The sequence below is a fragment of the Bufo bufo genome, unplaced genomic scaffold (genome assembly GCF_905171765.1).
Source record: "Bufo bufo unplaced genomic scaffold, aBufBuf1.1, whole genome shotgun sequence".
NCBI classification, from domain to species: domain Eukaryota; kingdom Metazoa; phylum Chordata; class Amphibia; order Anura; family Bufonidae; genus Bufo; species Bufo bufo.
The window spans coordinates 40,511-53,512 of NW_024400071.1; the positions used below are offsets into that span (position 1 = coordinate 40,511).

Genomic DNA, 13,002 nt, shown 5'->3' on the forward strand with positions numbered 1-13,002 from the left:
TAAAAAAAGTCAACGGAACAAGGGATTCCCAACCAGTCTCCCAAGCTGGTACTTGCCAAGCCTTAAGCTGCTTATCTTCTGCGATCTGACGAGTGCAGGTACATTCAGCTTAGAATAACCGTTGACAAGCACCCTACTGCAATCCATTGTGCTTTTTTTATGATAAATAAAAGTAATAAAAAAAGTCAACGGAACAAGGGATTCCCAACCAGTCTCCCAAGCTGGTACTTGCCAAGCCTTAAGCTGCTTATCTTCTGCGATCTGACGAGTGCAGGTACATTCAGCTTAGAATAACCGTTGACAAACACCCTACTGCAATCCATTGTGCTTTTTTTATGATAAATAAAAGTAATAAAAAAAGTCAACGGAACAAGGGATTCCCAACCAGTCTCCCAAGCTGGTACTTGCCAAGCCTTAAGCTGCTTATCTTCTGCGATCTGACGAGTGCAGGTACATTCAGCTTAGAATAACCGTTGACAAGCACCCTACTGCAATCCATTGTGCTTTTTTTATGATAAATAAAAGTAATAAAAAAAGTCAACGGAACAAGGGATTCCCAACCAGTCTCCCAAGCTGGTACTTGCCAAGCCTTAAGCTGCTTATCTTCTGCGATCTGACGAGTGCAGGTACATTCAGCTTAGAATAACCGTTGACAAACACCCTACTGCAATCCATTGTGCTTTTTTTATGATAAATAAAAGTAATAAAAAAAGTCAACGGAACAAGGGATTCCCAACCAGTCTCCCAAGCTGGTACTTGCCAAGCCTTAAGCTGCTTATCTTCTGCGATCTGACGAGTGCAGGTACATTCAGCTTAGAATAACCGTTGACAAGCACCCTACTGCAATCCATTGTGCTTTTTTTATGATAAATAAAAGTAATAAAAAAAGTCAACGGAACAAGGGATTCCCAACCAGTCTCCCAAGCTGGTACTTGCCAAGCCTTAAGCTGCTTATCTTCTGCGATCTGACGAGTGCAGGTACATTCAGCTTAGAATAACCGTTGACAAGCACCCTACTGCAATCCATTGTGCTTTTTTTATGATAAATAAAAGTAAGAAAAAAAGTCAACGGAACAAGGGATTCCCAACCAGTCTCCCAAGCTGGTACTTGCCAAGCCTTAAGCTGCTTATCTTCTGCGATCTGACGAGTGCAGGTACATTCAGCTTAGAATAACCGTTGACAAGCACCCTACTGCAATCCATTGTGCTTTTTTTATGATAAATAAAAGTAAGAAAAAAAGTCAACGGAACAAGGGATTCCCAACCAGTCTCCCAAGCTGGTACTTGCCAAGCCTTAAGCTGCTTATCTTCTGCGATCTGACGAGTGCAGGTACATTCAGCTTAGAATAACCGTTGACAAGCACCCTACTGCAATCCATTGTGCTTTTTTTATGATAAATAAAAGTAATAAAAAAAGTCAACGGAACAAGGGATTCCCAACCAGTCTCCCAAGCTGGTACTTGCCAAGCCTTAAGCTGCTTATCTTCTGCGATCTGACGAGTGCAGGTACATTCAGCTTAGAATAACCGTTGACAAGCACCCTACTGCAATCCATTGTGCTTTTTTTATGATAAATAAAAGTAAGAAAAAAAGTCAACGGAACAAGGGATTCCCAACCAGTCTCCCAAGCTGGTACTTGCCAAGCCTTAAGCTGCTTATCTTCTGCGATCTGACGAGTGCAGGTACATTCAGCTTAGAATAACCGTTGACAAGCACCCTACTGCAATCCATTGTGCTTTTTTTATGATAAATAAAAGTAAGAAAAAAAGTCAACGGAACAAGGGATTCCCAACCAGTCTCCCAAGCTGGTACTTGCCAAGCCTTAAGCTGCTTATCTTCTGCGATCTGACGAGTGCAGGTACATTCAGCTTAGAATAACCGTTGACAAACACCCTACTGCAATCCATTGTGCTTTTTTTATGATAAATAAAAGTAAGAAAAAAAGTCAACGGAACAAGGGATTCCCAACCAGTCTCCCAAGCTGGTACTTGCCAAGCCTTAAGCTGCTTATCTTCTGCGATCTGACGAGTGCAGGTACATTCAGCTTAGAATAACCGTTGACAAACACCCTACTGCAATCCATTGTGCTTTTTTTATGATAAATAAAAGTAATAAAAAAAGTCAACGGAACAAGGGATTCCCAACCAGTCTCCCAAGCTGGTACTTGCCAAGCCTTAAGCTGCTTATCTTCTGCGATCTGACGAGTGCAGGTACATTCAGCTTAGAATAACCGTTGACAAACACCCTACTGCAATCCATTGTGCTTTTTTTATGATAAATAAAAGTAATAAAAAAAGTCAACGGAACAAGGGATTCCCAACCAGTCTCCCAAGCTGGTACTTGCCAAGCCTTAAGCTGCTTATCTTCTGCGATCTGACGAGTGCAGGTACATTCAGCTTAGAATAACCGTTGACAAGCACCCTACTGCAATCCATTGTGCTTTTTTTATGATAAATAAAAGTAATAAAAAAAGTCAACGGAACAAGGGATTCCCAACCAGTCTCCCAAGCTGGTACTTGCCAAGCCTTAAGCTGCTTATCTTCTGCGATCTGACGAGTGCAGGTACATTCAGCTTAGAATAACCGTTGACAAACACCCTACTGCAATCCATTGTGCTTTTTTTATGATAAATAAAAGTAATAGAAAAAGTCAACGGAACAAGGGATTCCCAACCAGTCTCCCAAGCTGGTACTTGCCAAGCCTTAAGCTGCTTATCTTCTGCGATCTGACGAGTGCAGGTACATTCAGCTTAGAATAACCGTTGACAAGCACCCTACTGCAATCCATTGTGCTTTTTTTATGATAAATAAAAGTAATAAAAAAAGTCAACGGAACAAGGGATTCCCAACCAGTCTCCCAAGCTGGTACTTGCCAAGCCTTAAGCTGCTTATCTTCTGCGATCTGACGAGTGCAGGTACATTCAGCTTAGAATAACCGTTGACAAACACCCTACTGCAATCCATTGTGCTTTTTTTATGATAAATAAAAGTAATAAAAAAAGTCAACGGAACAAGGGATTCCCAACCAGTCTCCCAAGCTGGTACTTGCCAAGCCTTAAGCTGCTTATCTTCTGCGATCTGACGAGTGCAGGTACATTCAGCTTAGAATAACCGTTGACAAGCACCCTACTGCAATCCATTGTGCTTTTTTTATGATAAATAAAAGTAAGAAAAAAAGTCAACGGAACAAGGGATTCCCAACCAGTCTCCCAAGCTGGTACTTGCCAAGCCTTAAGCTGCTTATCTTCTGCGATCTGACGAGTGCAGGTACATTCAGCTTAGAATAACCGTTGACAAACACCCTACTGCAATCCATTGTGCTTTTTTTATGATAAATAAAAGTAATAAAAAAAGTCAACGGAACAAGGGATTCCCAACCAGTCTCCCAAGCTGGTACTTGCCAAGCCTTAAGCTGCTTATCTTCTGCGATCTGACGAGTGCAGGTACATTCAGCTTAGAATAACCGTTGACAAGCACCCTACTGCAATCCATTGTGCTTTTTTTATGATAAATAAAAGTAATAAAAAAAGTCAACGGAACAAGGGATTCCCAACCAGTCTCCCAAGCTGGTACTTGCCAAGCCTTAAGCTGCTTATCTTCTGCGATCTGACGAGTGCAGGTACATTCAGCTTAGAATAACCGTTGACAAGCACCCTACTGCAATCCATTGTGCTTTTTTTATGATAAATAAAAGTAATAAAAAAAGTCAACGGAACAAGGGATTCCCAACCAGTCTCCCAAGCTGGTACTTGCCAAGCCTTAAGCTGCTTATCTTCTGCGATCTGACGAGTGCAGGTACATTCAGCTTAGAATAACCGTTGACAAGCACCCTACTGCAATCCATTGTGCTTTTTTTATGATAAATAAAAGTAATAAAAAAAGTCAACGGAACAAGGGATTCCCAACCAGTCTCCCAAGCTGGTACTTGCCAAGCCTTAAGCTGCTTATCTTCTGCGATCTGACGAGTGCAGGTACATTCAGCTTAGAATAACCGTTGACAAACACCCTACTGCAATCCATTGTGCTTTTTTTATGATAAATAAAAGTAAGAAAAAAAGTCAACGGAACAAGGGATTCCCAACCAGTCTCCCAAGCTGGTACTTGCCAAGCCTTAAGCTGCTTATCTTCTGCGATCTGACGAGTGCAGGTACATTCAGCTTAGAATAACCGTTGACAAGCACCCTACTGCAATCCATTGTGCTTTTTTTATGATAAATAAAAGTAATAAAAAAAGTCAACGGAACAAGGGATTCCCAACCAGTCTCCCAAGCTGGTACTTGCCAAGCCTTAAGCTGCTTATCTTCTGCGATCTGACGAGTGCAGGTACATTCAGCTTAGAATAACCGTTGACAAACACCCTACTGCAATCCATTGTGCTTTTTTTATGATAAATAAAAGTAATAAAAAAAGTCAACGGAACAAGGGATTCCCAACCAGTCTCCCAAGCTGGTACTTGCCAAGCCTTAAGCTGCTTATCTTCTGCGATCTGACGAGTGCAGGTACATTCAGCTTAGAATAACCGTTGACAAACACCCTACTGCAATCCATTGTGCTTTTTTTATGATAAATAAAAGTAATAAAAAAAGTCAACGGAACAAGGGATTCCCAACCAGTCTCCCAAGCTGGTACTTGCCAAGCCTTAAGCTGCTTATCTTCTGCGATCTGACGAGTGCAGGTACATTCAGCTTAGAATAACCGTTGACAAACACCCTACTGCAATCCATTGTGCTTTTTTTATGATAAATAAAAGTAATAAAAAAAGTCAACGGAACAAGGGATTCCCAACCAGTCTCCCAAGCTGGTACTTGCCAAGCCTTAAGCTGCTTATCTTCTGCGATCTGACGAGTGCAGGTACATTCAGCTTAGAATAACCGTTGACAAACACCCTACTGCAATCCATTGTGCTTTTTTTATGATAAATAAAAGTAAGAAAAAAAGTCAACGGAACAAGGGATTCCCAACCAGTCTCCCAAGCTGGTACTTGCCAAGCCTTAAGCTGCTTATCTTCTGCGATCTGACGAGTGCAGGTACATTCAGCTTAGAATAACCGTTGACAAGCACCCTACTGCAATCCATTGTGCTTTTTTTATGATAAATAAAAGTAATAAAAAAAGTCAACGGAACAAGGGATTCCCAACCAGTCTCCCAAGCTGGTACTTGCCAAGCCTTAAGCTGCTTATCTTCTGCGATCTGACGAGTGCAGGTACATTCAGCTTAGAATAACCGTTGACAAACACCCTACTGCAATCCATTGTGCTTTTTTTATGATAAATAAAAGTAAGAAAAAAAGTCAACGGAACAAGGGATTCCCAACCAGTCTCCCAAGCTGGTACTTGCCAAGCCTTAAGCTGCTTATCTTCTGCGATCTGACGAGTGCAGGTACATTCAGCTTAGAATAACCGTTGACAAGCACCCTACTGCAATCCATTGTGCTTTTTTTATGATAAATAAAAGTAATAAAAAAAGTCAACGGAACAAGGGATTCCCAACCAGTCTCCCAAGCTGGTACTTGCCAAGCCTTAAGCTGCTTATCTTCTGCGATCTGACGAGTGCAGGTACATTCAGCTTAGAATAACCGTTGACAAACACCCTACTGCAATCCATTGTGCTTTTTTTATGATAAATAAAAGTAATAAAAAAAGTCAACGGAACAAGGGATTCCCAACCAGTCTCCCAAGCTGGTACTTGCCAAGCCTTAAGCTGCTTATCTTCTGCGATCTGACGAGTGCAGGTACATTCAGCTTAGAATAACCGTTGACAAGCACCCTACTGCAATCCATTGTGCTTTTTTTATGATAAATAAAAGTAATAAAAAAAGTCAACGGAACAAGGGATTCCCAACCAGTCTCCCAAGCTGGTACTTGCCAAGCCTTAAGCTGCTTATCTTCTGCGATCTGACGAGTGCAGGTACATTCAGCTTAGAATAACCGTTGACAAACACCCTACTGCAATCCATTGTGCTTTTTTTATGATAAATAAAAGTAATAAAAAAAGTCAACGGAACAAGGGATTCCCAACCAGTCTCCCAAGCTGGTACTTGCCAAGCCTTAAGCTGCTTATCTTCTGCGATCTGACGAGTGCAGGTACATTCAGCTTAGAATAACCGTTGACAAACACCCTACTGCAATCCATTGTGCTTTTTTTATGATAAATAAAAGTAATAAAAAAAGTCAACGGAACAAGGGATTCCCAACCAGTCTCCCAAGCTGGTACTTGCCAAGCCTTAAGCTGCTTATCTTCTGCGATCTGACGAGTGCAGGTACATTCAGCTTAGAATAACCGTTGACAAACACCCTACTGCAATCCATTGTGCTTTTTTTATGATAAATAAAAGTAATAAAAAAAGTCAACGGAACAAGGGATTCCCAACCAGTCTCCCAAGCTGGTACTTGCCAAGCCTTAAGCTGCTTATCTTCTGCGATCTGACGAGTGCAGGTACATTCAGCTTAGAATAACCGTTGACAAGCACCCTACTGCAATCCATTGTGCTTTTTTTATGATAAATAAAAGTAAGAAAAAAAGTCAACGGAACAAGGGATTCCCAACCAGTCTCCCAAGCTGGTACTTGCCAAGCCTTAAGCTGCTTATCTTCTGCGATCTGACGAGTGCAGGTACATTCAGCTTAGAATAACCGTTGACAAGCACCCTACTGCAATCCATTGTGCTTTTTTTATGATAAATAAAAGTAATAAAAAAAGTCAACGGAACAAGGGATTCCCAACCAGTCTCCCAAGCTGGTACTTGCCAAGCCTTAAGCTGCTTATCTTCTGCGATCTGACGAGTGCAGGTACATTCAGCTTAGAATAACCGTTGACAAGCACCCTACTGCAATCCATTGTGCTTTTTTTATGATAAATAAAAGTAATAAAAAAAGTCAACGGAACAAGGGATTCCCAACCAGTCTCCCAAGCTGGTACTTGCCAAGCCTTAAGCTGCTTATCTTCTGCGATCTGACGAGTGCAGGTACATTCAGCTTAGAATAACCGTTGACAAACACCCTACTGCAATCCATTGTGCTTTTTTTATGATAAATAAAAGTAATAAAAAAAGTCAACGGAACAAGGGATTCCCAACCAGTCTCCCAAGCTGGTACTTGCCAAGCCTTAAGCTGCTTATCTTCTGCGATCTGACGAGTGCAGGTACATTCAGCTTAGAATAACCGTTGACAAGCACCCTACTGCAATCCATTGTGCTTTTTTTATGATAAATAAAAGTAATAAAAAAAGTCAACGGAACAAGGGATTCCCAACCAGTCTCCCAAGCTGGTACTTGCCAAGCCTTAAGCTGCTTATCTTCTGCGATCTGACGAGTGCAGGTACATTCAGCTTAGAATAACCGTTGACAAACACCCTACTGCAATCCATTGTGCTTTTTTTATGATAAATAAAAGTAATAAAAAAAGTCAACGGAACAAGGGATTCCCAACCAGTCTCCCAAGCTGGTACTTGCCAAGCCTTAAGCTGCTTATCTTCTGCGATCTGACGAGTGCAGGTACATTCAGCTTAGAATAACCGTTGACAAACACCCTACTGCAATCCATTGTGCTTTTTTTATGATAAATAAAAGTAATAAAAAAAGTCAACGGAACAAGGGATTCCCAACCAGTCTCCCAAGCTGGTACTTGCCAAGCCTTAAGCTGCTTATCTTCTGCGATCTGACGAGTGCAGGTACATTCAGCTTAGAATAACCGTTGACAAGCACCCTACTGCAATCCATTGTGCTTTTTTTATGATAAATAAAAGTAATAAAAAAAGTCAACGGAACAAGGGATTCCCAACCAGTCTCCCAAGCTGGTACTTGCCAAGCCTTAAGCTGCTTATCTTCTGCGATCTGACGAGTGCAGGTACATTCAGCTTAGAATAACCGTTGACAAACACCCTACTGCAATCCATTGTGCTTTTTTTATGATAAATAAAAGTAATAAAAAAAGTCAACGGAACAAGGGATTCCCAACCAGTCTCCCAAGCTGGTACTTGCCAAGCCTTAAGCTGCTTATCTTCTGCGATCTGACGAGTGCAGGTACATTCAGCTTAGAATAACCGTTGACAAGCACCCTACTGCAATCCATTGTGCTTTTTTTATGATAAATAAAAGTAATAAAAAAAGTCAACGGAACAAGGGATTCCCAACCAGTCTCCCAAGCTGGTACTTGCCAAGCCTTAAGCTGCTTATCTTCTGCGATCTGACGAGTGCAGGTACATTCAGCTTAGAATAACCGTTGACAAGCACCCTACTGCAATCCATTGTGCTTTTTTTATGATAAATAAAAGTAAGAAAAAAAGTCAACGGAACAAGGGATTCCCAACCAGTCTCCCAAGCTGGTACTTGCCAAGCCTTAAGCTGCTTATCTTCTGCGATCTGACGAGTGCAGGTACATTCAGCTTAGAATAACCGTTGACAAGCACCCTACTGCAATCCATTGTGCTTTTTTTATGATAAATAAAAGTAATAAAAAAAGTCAACGGAACAAGGGATTCCCAACCAGTCTCCCAAGCTGGTACTTGCCAAGCCTTAAGCTGCTTATCTTCTGCGATCTGACGAGTGCAGGTACATTCAGCTTAGAATAACCGTTGACAAACACCCTACTGCAATCCATTGTGCTTTTTTTATGATAAATAAAAGTAATAAAAAAAGTCAACGGAACAAGGGATTCCCAACCAGTCTCCCAAGCTGGTACTTGCCAAGCCTTAAGCTGCTTATCTTCTGCGATCTGACGAGTGCAGGTACATTCAGCTTAGAATAACCGTTGACAAACACCCTACTGCAATCCATTGTGCTTTTTTTATGATAAATAAAAGTAAGAAAAAAAGTCAACGGAACAAGGGATTCCCAACCAGTCTCCCAAGCTGGTACTTGCCAAGCCTTAAGCTGCTTATCTTCTGCGATCTGACGAGTGCAGGTACATTCAGCTTAGAATAACCGTTGACAAGCACCCTACTGCAATCCATTGTGCTTTTTTTATGATAAATAAAAGTAATAAAAAAAGTCAACGGAACAAGGGATTCCCAACCAGTCTCCCAAGCTGGTACTTGCCAAGCCTTAAGCTGCTTATCTTCTGCGATCTGACGAGTGCAGGTACATTCAGCTTAGAATAACCGTTGACAAGCACCCTACTGCAATCCATTGTGCTTTTTTTATGATAAATAAAAGTAATAAAAAAAGTCAACGGAACAAGGGATTCCCAACCAGTCTCCCAAGCTGGTACTTGCCAAGCCTTAAGCTGCTTATCTTCTGCGATCTGACGAGTGCAGGTACATTCAGCTTAGAATAACCGTTGACAAGCACCCTACTGCAATCCATTGTGCTTTTTTTATGATAAATAAAAGTAATAAAAAAAGTCAACGGAACAAGGGATTCCCAACCAGTCTCCCAAGCTGGTACTTGCCAAGCCTTAAGCTGCTTATCTTCTGCGATCTGACGAGTGCAGGTACATTCAGCTTAGAATAACCGTTGACAAACACCCTACTGCAATCCATTGTGCTTTTTTTATGATAAATAAAAGTAATAAAAAAAGTCAACGGAACAAGGGATTCCCAACCAGTCTCCCAAGCTGGTACTTGCCAAGCCTTAAGCTGCTTATCTTCTGCGATCTGACGAGTGCAGGTACATTCAGCTTAGAATAACCGTTGACAAGCACCCTACTGCAATCCATTGTGCTTTTTTTATGATAAATAAAAGTAAGAAAAAAAGTCAACGGAACAAGGGATTCCCAACCAGTCTCCCAAGCTGGTACTTGCCAAGCCTTAAGCTGCTTATCTTCTGCGATCTGACGAGTGCAGGTACATTCAGCTTAGAATAACCGTTGACAAACACCCTACTGCAATCCATTGTGCTTTTTTTATGATAAATAAAAGTAATAAAAAAAGTCAACGGAACAAGGGATTCCCAACCAGTCTCCCAAGCTGGTACTTGCCAAGCCTTAAGCTGCTTATCTTCTGCGATCTGACGAGTGCAGGTACATTCAGCTTAGAATAACCGTTGACAAACACCCTACTGCAATCCATTGTGCTTTTTTTATGATAAATAAAAGTAATAAAAAAAGTCAACGGAACAAGGGATTCCCAACCAGTCTCCCAAGCTGGTACTTGCCAAGCCTTAAGCTGCTTATCTTCTGCGATCTGACGAGTGCAGGTACATTCAGCTTAGAATAACCGTTGACAAGCACCCTACTGCAATCCATTGTGCTTTTTTTATGATAAATAAAAGTAAGAAAAAAAGTCAACGGAACAAGGGATTCCCAACCAGTCTCCCAAGCTGGTACTTGCCAAGCCTTAAGCTGCTTATCTTCTGCGATCTGACGAGTGCAGGTACATTCAGCTTAGAATAACCGTTGACAAGCACCCTACTGCAATCCATTGTGCTTTTTTTATGATAAATAAAAGTAAGAAAAAAAGTCAACGGAACAAGGGATTCCCAACCAGTCTCCCAAGCTGGTACTTGCCAAGCCTTAAGCTGCTTATCTTCTGCGATCTGACGAGTGCAGGTACATTCAGCTTAGAATAACCGTTGACAAACACCCTACTGCAATCCATTGTGCTTTTTTTATGATAAATAAAAGTAAGAAAAAAAGTCAACGGAACAAGGGATTCCCAACCAGTCTCCCAAGCTGGTACTTGCCAAGCCTTAAGCTGCTTATCTTCTGCGATCTGACGAGTGCAGGTACATTCAGCTTAGAATAACCGTTGACAAACACCCTACTGCAATCCATTGTGCTTTTTTTATGATAAATAAAAGTAAGAAAAAAAGTCAACGGAACAAGGGATTCCCAACCAGTCTCCCAAGCTGGTACTTGCCAAGCCTTAAGCTGCTTATCTTCTGCGATCTGACGAGTGCAGGTACATTCAGCTTAGAATAACCGTTGACAAGCACCCTACTGCAATCCATTGTGCTTTTTTTATGATAAATAAAAGTAAGAAAAAAAGTCAACGGAACAAGGGATTCCCAACCAGTCTCCCAAGCTGGTACTTGCCAAGCCTTAAGCTGCTTATCTTCTGCGATCTGACGAGTGCAGGTACATTCAGCTTAGAATAACCGTTGACAAACACCCTACTGCAATCCATTGTGCTTTTTTTATGATAAATAAAAGTAAGAAAAAAAGTCAACGGAACAAGGGATTCCCAACCAGTCTCCCAAGCTGGTACTTGCCAAGCCTTAAGCTGCTTATCTTCTGCGATCTGACGAGTGCAGGTACATTCAGCTTAGAATAACCGTTGACAAACACCCTACTGCAATCCATTGTGCTTTTTTTATGATAAATAAAAGTAATAAAAAAAGTCAACGGAACAAGGGATTCCCAACCAGTCTCCCAAGCTGGTACTTGCCAAGCCTTAAGCTGCTTATCTTCTGCGATCTGACGAGTGCAGGTACATTCAGCTTAGAATAACCGTTGACAAGCACCCTACTGCAATCCATTGTGCTTTTTTTATGATAAATAAAAGTAAGAAAAAAAGTCAACGGAACAAGGGATTCCCAACCAGTCTCCCAAGCTGGTACTTGCCAAGCCTTAAGCTGCTTATCTTCTGCGATCTGACGAGTGCAGGTACATTCAGCTTAGAATAACCGTTGACAAACACCCTACTGCAATCCATTGTGCTTTTTTTATGATAAATAAAAGTAATAAAAAAAGTCAACGGAACAAGGGATTCCCAACCAGTCTCCCAAGCTGGTACTTGCCAAGCCTTAAGCTGCTTATCTTCTGCGATCTGACGAGTGCAGGTACATTCAGCTTAGAATAACCGTTGACAAGCACCCTACTGCAATCCATTGTGCTTTTTTTATGATAAATAAAAGTAATAAAAAAAGTCAACGGAACAAGGGATTCCCAACCAGTCTCCCAAGCTGGTACTTGCCAAGCCTTAAGCTGCTTATCTTCTGCGATCTGACGAGTGCAGGTACATTCAGCTTAGAATAACCGTTGACAAACACCCTACTGCAATCCATTGTGCTTTTTTTATGATAAATAAAAGTAATAAAAAAAGTCAACGGAACAAGGGATTCCCAACCAGTCTCCCAAGCTGGTACTTGCCAAGCCTTAAGCTGCTTATCTTCTGCGATCTGACGAGTGCAGGTACATTCAGCTTAGAATAACCGTTGACAAGCACCCTACTGCAATCCATTGTGCTTTTTTTATGATAAATAAAAGTAAGAAAAAAAGTCAACGGAACAAGGGATTCCCAACCAGTCTCCCAAGCTGGTACTTGCCAAGCCTTAAGCTGCTTATCTTCTGCGATCTGACGAGTGCAGGTACATTCAGCTTAGAATAACCGTTGACAAACACCCTACTGCAATCCATTGTGCTTTTTTTATGATAAATAAAAGTAAGAAAAAAAGTCAACGGAACAAGGGATTCCCAACCAGTCTCCCAAGCTGGTACTTGCCAAGCCTTAAGCTGCTTATCTTCTGCGATCTGACGAGTGCAGGTACATTCAGCTTAGAATAACCGTTGACAAGCACCCTACTGCAATCCATTGTGCTTTTTTTATGATAAATAAAAGTAATAAAAAAAGTCAACGGAACAAGGGATTCCCAACCAGTCTCCCAAGCTGGTACTTGCCAAGCCTTAAGCTGCTTATCTTCTGCGATCTGACGAGTGCAGGTACATTCAGCTTAGAATAACCGTTGACAAACACCCTACTGCAATCCATTGTGCTTTTTTTATGATAAATAAAAGTAATAAAAAAAGTCAACGGAACAAGGGATTCCCAACCAGTCTCCCAAGCTGGTACTTGCCAAGCCTTAAGCTGCTTATCTTCTGCGATCTGACGAGTGCAGGTACATTCAGCTTAGAATAACCGTTGACAAGCACCCTACTGCAATCCATTGTGCTTTTTTTATGATAAATAAAAGTAAGAAAAAAAGTCAACGGAACAAGGGATTCCCAACCAGTCTCCCAAGCTGGTACTTGCCAAGCCTTAAGCTGCTTATCTTCTGCGATCTGACGAGTGCAGGTACATTCAGCTTAGAATAACCGTTGACAAACACCCTACTGTAATCCATTGTGCTT

General features: G+C 41.4%; 74 pseudogenes; all 74 read right to left on the bottom strand.

The window, feature by feature from the left end:
- Window positions 1-7: 7 nt before the first annotated feature.
- Window positions 8-126, bottom strand: LOC120983211 (annotated as a pseudogene).
- A 57-nt stretch (window positions 127-183) lies between these two features.
- Window positions 184-302, bottom strand: LOC120983212 (annotated as a pseudogene).
- Window positions 303-359: 57 nt separating this feature from the next.
- On the bottom strand, window positions 360-478 carry LOC120983213 (annotated as a pseudogene).
- Window positions 479-535: 57 nt separating this feature from the next.
- LOC120983214 lies at window positions 536-654 on the bottom strand (annotated as a pseudogene).
- A 57-nt stretch (window positions 655-711) lies between these two features.
- On the bottom strand, window positions 712-830 carry LOC120983216 (annotated as a pseudogene).
- A 57-nt stretch (window positions 831-887) lies between these two features.
- On the bottom strand, window positions 888-1,006 carry LOC120983217 (annotated as a pseudogene).
- Window positions 1,007-1,063: 57 nt separating this feature from the next.
- On the bottom strand, window positions 1,064-1,182 carry LOC120983218 (annotated as a pseudogene).
- A 57-nt stretch (window positions 1,183-1,239) lies between these two features.
- LOC120983219 lies at window positions 1,240-1,358 on the bottom strand (annotated as a pseudogene).
- Window positions 1,359-1,415: 57 nt separating this feature from the next.
- Window positions 1,416-1,534, bottom strand: LOC120983220 (annotated as a pseudogene).
- Window positions 1,535-1,591: 57 nt separating this feature from the next.
- LOC120983222 lies at window positions 1,592-1,710 on the bottom strand (annotated as a pseudogene).
- A 57-nt stretch (window positions 1,711-1,767) lies between these two features.
- LOC120983223 lies at window positions 1,768-1,886 on the bottom strand (annotated as a pseudogene).
- A 57-nt stretch (window positions 1,887-1,943) lies between these two features.
- LOC120983224 lies at window positions 1,944-2,062 on the bottom strand (annotated as a pseudogene).
- Window positions 2,063-2,119: 57 nt separating this feature from the next.
- On the bottom strand, window positions 2,120-2,238 carry LOC120983225 (annotated as a pseudogene).
- A 57-nt stretch (window positions 2,239-2,295) lies between these two features.
- Window positions 2,296-2,414, bottom strand: LOC120983226 (annotated as a pseudogene).
- A 57-nt stretch (window positions 2,415-2,471) lies between these two features.
- On the bottom strand, window positions 2,472-2,590 carry LOC120983228 (annotated as a pseudogene).
- Window positions 2,591-2,647: 57 nt separating this feature from the next.
- LOC120983229 lies at window positions 2,648-2,766 on the bottom strand (annotated as a pseudogene).
- Window positions 2,767-2,823: 57 nt separating this feature from the next.
- Window positions 2,824-2,942, bottom strand: LOC120983230 (annotated as a pseudogene).
- A 57-nt stretch (window positions 2,943-2,999) lies between these two features.
- Window positions 3,000-3,118, bottom strand: LOC120983231 (annotated as a pseudogene).
- A 57-nt stretch (window positions 3,119-3,175) lies between these two features.
- On the bottom strand, window positions 3,176-3,294 carry LOC120983232 (annotated as a pseudogene).
- Window positions 3,295-3,351: 57 nt separating this feature from the next.
- Window positions 3,352-3,470, bottom strand: LOC120983233 (annotated as a pseudogene).
- Window positions 3,471-3,527: 57 nt separating this feature from the next.
- Window positions 3,528-3,646, bottom strand: LOC120983234 (annotated as a pseudogene).
- Window positions 3,647-3,703: 57 nt separating this feature from the next.
- On the bottom strand, window positions 3,704-3,822 carry LOC120983235 (annotated as a pseudogene).
- Window positions 3,823-3,879: 57 nt separating this feature from the next.
- Window positions 3,880-3,998, bottom strand: LOC120983236 (annotated as a pseudogene).
- Window positions 3,999-4,055: 57 nt separating this feature from the next.
- LOC120983238 lies at window positions 4,056-4,174 on the bottom strand (annotated as a pseudogene).
- A 57-nt stretch (window positions 4,175-4,231) lies between these two features.
- LOC120983240 lies at window positions 4,232-4,350 on the bottom strand (annotated as a pseudogene).
- A 57-nt stretch (window positions 4,351-4,407) lies between these two features.
- On the bottom strand, window positions 4,408-4,526 carry LOC120983241 (annotated as a pseudogene).
- A 57-nt stretch (window positions 4,527-4,583) lies between these two features.
- LOC120983242 lies at window positions 4,584-4,702 on the bottom strand (annotated as a pseudogene).
- A 57-nt stretch (window positions 4,703-4,759) lies between these two features.
- Window positions 4,760-4,878, bottom strand: LOC120983243 (annotated as a pseudogene).
- A 57-nt stretch (window positions 4,879-4,935) lies between these two features.
- Window positions 4,936-5,054, bottom strand: LOC120983244 (annotated as a pseudogene).
- Window positions 5,055-5,111: 57 nt separating this feature from the next.
- On the bottom strand, window positions 5,112-5,230 carry LOC120983245 (annotated as a pseudogene).
- Window positions 5,231-5,287: 57 nt separating this feature from the next.
- Window positions 5,288-5,406, bottom strand: LOC120983246 (annotated as a pseudogene).
- A 57-nt stretch (window positions 5,407-5,463) lies between these two features.
- LOC120983247 lies at window positions 5,464-5,582 on the bottom strand (annotated as a pseudogene).
- A 57-nt stretch (window positions 5,583-5,639) lies between these two features.
- On the bottom strand, window positions 5,640-5,758 carry LOC120983248 (annotated as a pseudogene).
- A 57-nt stretch (window positions 5,759-5,815) lies between these two features.
- LOC120983249 lies at window positions 5,816-5,934 on the bottom strand (annotated as a pseudogene).
- A 57-nt stretch (window positions 5,935-5,991) lies between these two features.
- On the bottom strand, window positions 5,992-6,110 carry LOC120983251 (annotated as a pseudogene).
- Window positions 6,111-6,167: 57 nt separating this feature from the next.
- Window positions 6,168-6,286, bottom strand: LOC120983252 (annotated as a pseudogene).
- Window positions 6,287-6,343: 57 nt separating this feature from the next.
- Window positions 6,344-6,462, bottom strand: LOC120983254 (annotated as a pseudogene).
- A 57-nt stretch (window positions 6,463-6,519) lies between these two features.
- LOC120983255 lies at window positions 6,520-6,638 on the bottom strand (annotated as a pseudogene).
- Window positions 6,639-6,695: 57 nt separating this feature from the next.
- On the bottom strand, window positions 6,696-6,814 carry LOC120983256 (annotated as a pseudogene).
- Window positions 6,815-6,871: 57 nt separating this feature from the next.
- Window positions 6,872-6,990, bottom strand: LOC120983257 (annotated as a pseudogene).
- A 57-nt stretch (window positions 6,991-7,047) lies between these two features.
- LOC120983258 lies at window positions 7,048-7,166 on the bottom strand (annotated as a pseudogene).
- A 57-nt stretch (window positions 7,167-7,223) lies between these two features.
- Window positions 7,224-7,342, bottom strand: LOC120983259 (annotated as a pseudogene).
- A 57-nt stretch (window positions 7,343-7,399) lies between these two features.
- LOC120983260 lies at window positions 7,400-7,518 on the bottom strand (annotated as a pseudogene).
- Window positions 7,519-7,575: 57 nt separating this feature from the next.
- Window positions 7,576-7,694, bottom strand: LOC120983261 (annotated as a pseudogene).
- Window positions 7,695-7,751: 57 nt separating this feature from the next.
- On the bottom strand, window positions 7,752-7,870 carry LOC120983263 (annotated as a pseudogene).
- Window positions 7,871-7,927: 57 nt separating this feature from the next.
- LOC120983264 lies at window positions 7,928-8,046 on the bottom strand (annotated as a pseudogene).
- Window positions 8,047-8,103: 57 nt separating this feature from the next.
- LOC120983265 lies at window positions 8,104-8,222 on the bottom strand (annotated as a pseudogene).
- A 57-nt stretch (window positions 8,223-8,279) lies between these two features.
- LOC120983266 lies at window positions 8,280-8,398 on the bottom strand (annotated as a pseudogene).
- Window positions 8,399-8,455: 57 nt separating this feature from the next.
- LOC120983267 lies at window positions 8,456-8,574 on the bottom strand (annotated as a pseudogene).
- Window positions 8,575-8,631: 57 nt separating this feature from the next.
- On the bottom strand, window positions 8,632-8,750 carry LOC120983269 (annotated as a pseudogene).
- Window positions 8,751-8,807: 57 nt separating this feature from the next.
- LOC120983270 lies at window positions 8,808-8,926 on the bottom strand (annotated as a pseudogene).
- A 57-nt stretch (window positions 8,927-8,983) lies between these two features.
- On the bottom strand, window positions 8,984-9,102 carry LOC120983271 (annotated as a pseudogene).
- Window positions 9,103-9,159: 57 nt separating this feature from the next.
- LOC120983272 lies at window positions 9,160-9,278 on the bottom strand (annotated as a pseudogene).
- A 57-nt stretch (window positions 9,279-9,335) lies between these two features.
- Window positions 9,336-9,454, bottom strand: LOC120983273 (annotated as a pseudogene).
- Window positions 9,455-9,511: 57 nt separating this feature from the next.
- LOC120983275 lies at window positions 9,512-9,630 on the bottom strand (annotated as a pseudogene).
- A 57-nt stretch (window positions 9,631-9,687) lies between these two features.
- On the bottom strand, window positions 9,688-9,806 carry LOC120983276 (annotated as a pseudogene).
- Window positions 9,807-9,863: 57 nt separating this feature from the next.
- Window positions 9,864-9,982, bottom strand: LOC120983277 (annotated as a pseudogene).
- A 57-nt stretch (window positions 9,983-10,039) lies between these two features.
- On the bottom strand, window positions 10,040-10,158 carry LOC120983278 (annotated as a pseudogene).
- A 57-nt stretch (window positions 10,159-10,215) lies between these two features.
- Window positions 10,216-10,334, bottom strand: LOC120983279 (annotated as a pseudogene).
- A 57-nt stretch (window positions 10,335-10,391) lies between these two features.
- Window positions 10,392-10,510, bottom strand: LOC120983280 (annotated as a pseudogene).
- Window positions 10,511-10,567: 57 nt separating this feature from the next.
- LOC120983281 lies at window positions 10,568-10,686 on the bottom strand (annotated as a pseudogene).
- Window positions 10,687-10,743: 57 nt separating this feature from the next.
- LOC120983282 lies at window positions 10,744-10,862 on the bottom strand (annotated as a pseudogene).
- A 57-nt stretch (window positions 10,863-10,919) lies between these two features.
- On the bottom strand, window positions 10,920-11,038 carry LOC120983283 (annotated as a pseudogene).
- Window positions 11,039-11,095: 57 nt separating this feature from the next.
- Window positions 11,096-11,214, bottom strand: LOC120983285 (annotated as a pseudogene).
- Window positions 11,215-11,271: 57 nt separating this feature from the next.
- On the bottom strand, window positions 11,272-11,390 carry LOC120983287 (annotated as a pseudogene).
- Window positions 11,391-11,447: 57 nt separating this feature from the next.
- LOC120983288 lies at window positions 11,448-11,566 on the bottom strand (annotated as a pseudogene).
- A 57-nt stretch (window positions 11,567-11,623) lies between these two features.
- LOC120983289 lies at window positions 11,624-11,742 on the bottom strand (annotated as a pseudogene).
- Window positions 11,743-11,799: 57 nt separating this feature from the next.
- LOC120983290 lies at window positions 11,800-11,918 on the bottom strand (annotated as a pseudogene).
- Window positions 11,919-11,975: 57 nt separating this feature from the next.
- On the bottom strand, window positions 11,976-12,094 carry LOC120983291 (annotated as a pseudogene).
- A 57-nt stretch (window positions 12,095-12,151) lies between these two features.
- LOC120983292 lies at window positions 12,152-12,270 on the bottom strand (annotated as a pseudogene).
- Window positions 12,271-12,327: 57 nt separating this feature from the next.
- Window positions 12,328-12,446, bottom strand: LOC120983293 (annotated as a pseudogene).
- Window positions 12,447-12,503: 57 nt separating this feature from the next.
- Window positions 12,504-12,622, bottom strand: LOC120983294 (annotated as a pseudogene).
- Window positions 12,623-12,679: 57 nt separating this feature from the next.
- LOC120983295 lies at window positions 12,680-12,798 on the bottom strand (annotated as a pseudogene).
- Window positions 12,799-12,855: 57 nt separating this feature from the next.
- Window positions 12,856-12,974, bottom strand: LOC120983296 (annotated as a pseudogene).
- Window positions 12,975-13,002: the final 28 nt, after the last annotated feature.